Source organism: Haplochromis burtoni, unplaced genomic scaffold (genome assembly GCF_018398535.1).
Source record: "Haplochromis burtoni strain Fernald_Lab_line unplaced genomic scaffold, NCSU_Asbu1 Contig_1147, whole genome shotgun sequence".
In the NCBI taxonomy this organism is placed as follows: domain Eukaryota; kingdom Metazoa; phylum Chordata; class Actinopteri; order Cichliformes; family Cichlidae; genus Haplochromis; species Haplochromis burtoni.
The window spans coordinates 1-7,519 of NW_024583508.1; the positions used below are offsets into that span (position 1 = coordinate 1).

Sequence of the window (7,519 nt, forward strand, 5' to 3'; positions counted from 1 at the left end):
TACTGTGACATTTACAGTTGCTTAGTTAATTAAGTGACTTAATTACTCACTTTTATTTACTAATTGAATTACTAAATGAAGCTGGAATTGTGCATTCTGCAGTTTTTAATAGTGTGTTATTAGTTTTTAAAGAAACAATATGCATTTTATACTATATTGTAAAAAGTATAAGGTAAGTTGAATTTAAAATATAATTAATAAAGTGTTGACTTTTTTCATCAATTCTTGTAGATACACAGAGTCGAGACTGAGCCTGATGATCATACTGAATCAGATGACAGCGGCAGGAATCTCCAAGTTCAACTGCAGATTGCAGATGCAATTATATTAATGCAGATTAATATAAACTCTTCAAGGGTCAAAATCTGCACACACATCATTCTGCATAGTGAAGGTCAGACAATTTGTGCATTGATCTTGAGAAGTAAGACTCATTAATTAATAGTAATATAATTAGACAAATGTTGAAACTTTATATTTCGATACATTTTGTCAACAACAAAAGAAACCAAGCTGTGCAGGCACTGATAACTGAATCTAAAGACCTTCATTTTTGTCAAGATTTGCCTGATTTAACTGTTGTTACCCTTGTTTAGAGCTCACCTTAATATGTATAAAAATGTGAAAAGTTTTTGATGTGTGTTAGAATGATTGTTTAATTGGCAAGGTGTGAACGAACAATTTTCAGAAGCCTCAAAATTCATCTGTTACTATTCCACGAATGTTTCAAATAAATTTCACCTCCATTTCAACATTGAATACGACTGTGGACATAAGAGCTAAAAGGTGCTGTCCACGCATGTGTCCGCTAAGCCCTAGAAGGGTATAACCTGGGTCAAATGTGTTATTGTGTCTGACACACCTACAATATGAGGACTCGCAGAGTGATGTCACTGAAAGTGTGTTTAAAGTGTGTTAAGTTCCAAAACTGGCCAGTAGGCGGTGAAACTGAAAGTGAGCAAAAACGCTAAACACACTTAAACACACTTTTTCATAAAATTGTGATGTTTCAGGACTTCCGAGATTTTTGGTTTGGGAGCATGTTGGGAGCCTCTAGAACACTTTAGAAGGCTCAGAAAAATGAGGACCTCAAAAATGTCCTCATTTTTCTGAGCGTCCTCATTTTGTGAGTGTGTTATCATAAAATTGTCCTAAGATGTCACGAAAACAAGTACACACACACACACACACACACACACACACACAAATCAATCTTCACCGCTTTATCCGGGGCCGGGTCGCGGGGGCAGCAGCCGATAACGGGGCCACGACCTCCCTCTCGAGCTCTTCTCTGAGCCCTTGGTATTTCTCCAGCTTCTCGTGTTCCTTCTTCCTGATATTGCTGTCATTCGGAACCGCTACATCGATCACTACGGCCGTCTTCTTCTGTTTGTCTACCACCACTATGTCCGGTTGGTTAGCCACCACCATTTTGTCCGTCTGTATCTGGAAGTCCCACAGGATCTTAGCTCGGTCATTCTCCACCACCCTTGGGGGCATCTCCCATTTTGACCTCGGGACTTCCAGGTTATACTCGGCACAGATGTTCCTGTACACTATGCCGGCCACTTGGTTATGGCGTTCCATGTATGCCTTGCCTGCTAGCATCTTGCACCCTGCTGTTATGTGCTGGATTGTCTCTGGGGCATCTTTACACAGCCTGCACCTGGGGTCTTGCCTGGTGTGATAGACCCCAGCCTCTATGGATCTTGTACTCAGAGCTTGTTCTTGTGCTGCCATGATTAGTGCCTCTGTGGGCAGGGTGTACGGGCACGGGCAGGGTGTACGTGTTGATGGCCCGGATCTTGTTCTTACCATTCAGCTGACTCCTCAGGACTTGCCTGACCCTCTGCAGGTACTTGGTGGTTGCAGCTTTTCTAGCGGCCTCTTCATGGTTCCCATTGCCTGCGGGATCCCCAGGTACTTGTAACTGTCCTCTATGTCTGCAATGTTGCCTTCTGGTAGTTCAATCCCCTCAGTTCTGACTACCTTCCCTCTCTTTGTTACCATCCGACTACACTTCTCCAGTCCGAACGACATTCCAATGTCATTGCTGTATAGCCTGGTAGTGTGGATCAGTGAATCGATGTCTCGTTCACTCTTGGCATACAGCTTGATGTCATCCATGTACAGGAGGTGGCTGACAACTGCTCCGTTCCGTAGTCGGTATCGTAGCCAGTCTTGTTAATGATCTCACTGATCTCAATGTCAGACTGTGTGAAGTGAAACCACCGATTACATTTTTCTACCATAAATCCTCAAATGTCACTTCACTGTGCAGACATGTACATTATAAACACATTAGGTTATAGTTTGAAGTGAAGGGGAAAAAGCCTTTAAATAACTAATCTTCTTACAAAAGATGTTCATCTAATGTTAAAATATCAGATTTGATCTAATATTAAGTTAGCCGTTTTAACATCTAAAAAGAAACATGGGACTGCAGCATGTCTACAGTTCATGACAATCATCTCTATAAGTGACCACAGCTAAATGTATTCACAGCCAATTGAACAGAGCTAATAATGAGGGGCTACAGCGTCATCTAGTGGCAGATGGCTGAAGATGCAGTGGGAACAAAAACGTATATGTCATAAGTTTACTTTTAAAAAAAAAAGTGAAACTTTGATTTAATGTGACATTTATTTATTAATCTGGTTTGAGGTTAGCCAATCAGGGGACAGTGACCTCTTATCCTCTCTCTGATTGGCTGCTGTAGTTGCGAACAGTTCAAACTTTGACCTTTAACCTCTCTGTTTTGTGTTGTTACCTCTTTCAGATCAGAAAATCATCACAGCCGAGTCTGGACAGAACGTCACGCTGCCGTCTTGAGCTCCAAATGAGAACAAAACCATCACAGTAGTAGAGTGGAGCAGAACTGATCTGGAGTCAGAACATGTGCTTTTGTACCGAGATGAGCAGTTTGAACCAGAAGAGCAGCATCCATCTTTTAAGAACCGAGTGTTGATTCTGAAGGATGTGACGACTGCTGATAGTGGAACATATGAGTGTCGAGTCTTCATGGGAGGGAAAGAACGCAGGAAAAGAGCTCATCTGAAGACTGACCCCATCAGCATCATCTACCTGAGAGTTGTTGATCCTCCAGGTGAGTGAGTAGAGTTGAGTGTGTGTGTGATCAGAGGTGAAGCTGCTTCCTGGTTGTTGATGTTTGTTTCTAAAGATGTTGTTGATGAGACTTTGTAGAAAGCAGCTGGTCTGAGTGATGTGATCAGAGTGCAGTAGATAATGTCTGAAGCAGTTTGAAGAGGAAATGGATTCTGTTCTGTTCTTCACTCATCACCTACCTGACAGCTGACACCTCACACCTGTTTCTCACCTGCAGGTCAGACAAGAAAATCTGTTGGAGTGATGCTCAGTGTGTCACTTCTTGTTGCTGCTGTCATTGGTTTTCTGATCTACAAACAAGGATCACCAACCTGTCTCAGAGGTTTTCCAGCTGATTCGTGAGTCTCCTGCTGCTGTTCCAGCTTCTCAGAGGTGACACAGATCATCCAGTGGAGAGACACACGAGGACATCCTGAATTTGTTGTTCAGCATCTTTGTGAAAGTCTTGGACATTTTCCTTTGGACATGTTGGACTTTAACTAAAGATGTTTTCAGTCCAAAAGTCTTTTTCTTCCTGTTGTTTGGTGCAAAGCGTCGACGATCATCCAGAAAACATTTTCATCTTTAATCCTGGTTTCAGGTGAAAGTTTGTCTTTAGCTCTTCACTGTCCTGATGAGCTGCATGAACACCAGCTGGAAGTCAGTCTGTGAGAAATTTGGACTCTTTTTCTTTTATAAAACATATAAAACATGTAAATTACAGACGTGTCCTGTTTCTACTGTGAGTGTCGCTGTTAGCTCGTGACCTCCTGCTGAGCTAAAGCCTCAGACTGTTTCTGTAGTTTAAATAGACGACACATCATTCATACATCTGTGTGTGTTCATTATATGAAGCTTTTATTTATGTCAGTCTGAACACTGCATGTACTGTGAAACTCTTTATTTATATTACAGATTTTATTCTTTTATGTTATTATTAATGACAAAATGAGTGAGTTTTTCTGTACAGATGAATTTTCTTTGATCAAAAACTTTGTGAGCTGTAGTCTGATGTTGTTTTCTGAGCATTTCTCCTCCACTCTGCTCTTTCTGAATAATCTTTCCTGAATAATCTGATCTGGAATCAGTCCACAGTGAACAAACACACTGAGCAAACGTGTAATCTGAACTAAAGTCAAACTTTGAAACCAACCAAGAATCTCTTTAATTGGCTGGACACAGAGGACATCAAAATACGTATCTGTGTGAGCAGATTTTCTCTCACATGAAGAGTGTCCTCAGCACCTTCCGTAGCTGTCTGCTGTGTCTCTGAGTGGGCGACCAGAGATCACATTAACATGTGAATCCCCGTATTAACAAACATGTCATTCTGTAGTACATCAATGGCTTGTTGTTAGAAACACTTGAAACCATTGTGTGGTGGTATAAGTAGGTTAAAGAACAAACATGAAAACCTGTCGCTGCACTTTGAAGAGCCCGATGCTCCAGGATGGTGGCACAGTTTCTTGTCAGTAAATGTTACCATTCCATACAATAGTTTATGTAAATGGCAATTTAAAAACAACACATGGCTGACCAATGTGCTTTACAGCAGAATGACCAAAAACACAATAAATACATGATGATAAAATAACAGTCTCAGTTAGAGTCAAAAGCCAGAAAATGCAGAGGGAGGCAGCTGGAGATGGGGAGGGAAGGAAGGGAGGGGCAAGTGACCCCTCCCTGGGGCCAGCTCCCCCGCTGACCCCAGTAGGCACCCCCATACTCCGCGACCCGCCAGGGAAAGGGGGCCCAGGCCCATCCGGACCGGGGCCCAGTTCAGCAGCACCGCCTGGCCACCCAACCCCACCACAGAGAAAACTGCACCCACCCCGTCATCCACTCATCTTCCAGACTACACAAGACAATAGACGCCCAGGCTGAGATCTTCCTCCACCTCTCCTATATCTCCCCCTCCTGCAGAGTGAGTTCCTGAAGAGAGGAGAGCTCCTGATATAAACCTCCTATATTTATTTTCTTACTCTTCTCATATCTGGTTATGATAACCGGAGCCTCGTCATCTCGTCTATATGCCGCACTGGATATAGCAGAGGTGGCAATAAAGTTGACTTTGACTTTGAACTGTCATGGTAAAGAGAGACCTGAGTCAAAGGCAAAGCTCTACCAGTCCATTTACATCTCACCTTGTGGTCATGAAATCTGGGTAATGACAGAATACAAGCATCCATATTTATTTTCCTTCACAGGGTGGGTGGCCTCAGCATTAGAGATAGGGTAAGGAGCTCAAACATCCAGAGGGATCTCAGAGTACAGCTGCTGCTTTCCCCTGTGTATGAAAAGGAGCCAGTAGAGATCCCTTCCATGCACCTCTCTTGTTTCAGGCACTCCTAACTGGGAAGAGACCCAATGAAGACCCAGATCCTGCTAGGGAATGCCTCAGGTTTCCCCAGAAGGAAATGGGAAGTGTGCCTGGGAAGAAAGTTGTCTGAAAACTCTGCTCAGCCTACCGCCACCTCAACCTGTCTAAATGTCTTATATCACACTTTGGACATCCTTGATCCTTCTCTCCATGTCTTAGTCCCTCCTACCAGAGAATGAGGAAGGAGAGGAGGAAGCAGGTGTTTTTTTTAGATCTCAACTAAAACTGGATTGTATGATCTTAGGTGTAACAGTGTTCTTTTTTTTATGTGGACAAGTTCATTGACAGCAGAGGCGATGGATCTTGTTTTCACTTCTAAGCTCATATTTACAGTTTTTCATCCTTTCACATTAAAGGTCAAAGGTCAGACAGCTTGTGTTGGGCAAACTGAAAAACGTGCTGGAAACATTCCTAAGAGGTTTTTTAGTGACATGATAGCATCGTACAGTCAAGTCAAAAGCTTTGATGGTTAGTTTATACTTCCAAGCTTCAAAATAGCAGGCAGAAATTAAAAATGCATCCCAGACAAACATTCAGGTCTCCAGAGGATATTTACTGTTTGTTTTTTATCCTGTGACATTAAAGGTCAGATGGAAATCATCACCTCCTGAAGCTCCTCTGCTGCTACCTACTAGCTCTTATCATTTTGTGACTGATCTTTCATCCACAGTGCAAACACTTGCTGGCCACTTTGTTAGGTATACCCTTTAGCTTACAGCACTGCCTTAATTCTTCATGGTATAAATTTAACACAGTGCTGGAAAAATTTCTCTAAGATGTTGGTTGATATTGACATGATTGGACAGAGCAGATATGTCAGTACACATGATTTAAATCTCCCGTCACATCACGTCCAAAGGTGCTCTGTTGGATTTTCATTTGTTGGAAATGAAAATTAAAGCAGGAAATTACAAAAGGCACAAAGCTCAAAGACATTTACATTTACAGATAGATAATTATTTGGGTTAAAAGAGAAGACATTTATAATGTAACTGTGTTTCTGCAGTCACGAAAGTGGCTCTCTTTTGTTCCTCCTAAATAACTTGTTAACGTACACTGAGCTCATTAACCAGGAGCAGGTTATGTTCTAAGTTTTGATATAAAATCCCCTAAAAGGGCAACAATTTCACAGATACTTTATTTTACAGCACATTGTAGGTGAAATACACATTCTCTGACAGGGGAAATACAGTTTATATAATTCATACCTTACTGAAACTACATGTCAAAGGAAAGTACATATATTTATTTGATGACATACATACATTGTTGTATTTTTAATCTAATTTTAACCTGCTGCTAAATCTATTTTACACTAGAACACAGAAAGCACATCAATAATACCTGATAAAAGTAATTTCACAAATGAAAGTGATTTCTATGTCTCCCTTATTTGGCTGTGAGACAGTAATGTTTAATGTCCAGTTTAAAGTCTCAGACCCTGACGTGCATGTTAGAAATAAAGTGCAGCACTGAGAGTGCACTTGATTTATTTTATCTTCACAAGATTAGTGATTTCCTGCAGCATTTAAATTTCATCTTACTTGCAGTAATTTTTCATTTTAGTCTCATCCTCATCATCTGACCTTGTCTCTAGTAGAGTAGAGTACTACAGTAGTGGCACTCACAGGAATAATTGTGCAAAGAAAAAGAGTCATGTTAACTTTTTTTTTTTTGCTCAGCGTGCACAGAGCCTGAAGCAGGGAATCCAGCTTAATAGAGAAAGTTCATAACCACGATCCTGATACCCGGTATCTTCTACTGAAGTTATGTTTAGTCAAGCCAGCGAACACTAAGGCTGTGTTGAACTTCGCTCTGAAATTAAATGCACATCATACATTGCATATATGTAAGTTACTTTTTGTGATAATACATAACGTTTTTATTATATGAATTCTAATAACCACTCTCTCTGTGGTTTTAATAATAATGATAATAATGGATTGCATTTATATAGTGCTTTTCGGGGCCCTCAAAGTGCTGCACAATTCCACTATTCATTCACACACTGGTGGAGGTAGCTACAGGTGTAGC

General features: G+C 41.2%; 1 long non-coding RNA gene across 1 annotated transcript; it reads left to right on the forward strand.

Annotated features, from left to right (window-relative positions):
• Positions 1–2,730: 2,730 nt before the first annotated feature.
• On the forward strand, positions 2,731–3,621 carry LOC121813112. Its single transcript, XR_006053524.1, has 2 exons — positions 2,731–3,106; positions 3,344–3,621. It is a non-coding gene; the product is annotated as an uncharacterized LOC121813112 (long non-coding RNA).
• Positions 3,622–7,519: the final 3,898 nt, after the last annotated feature.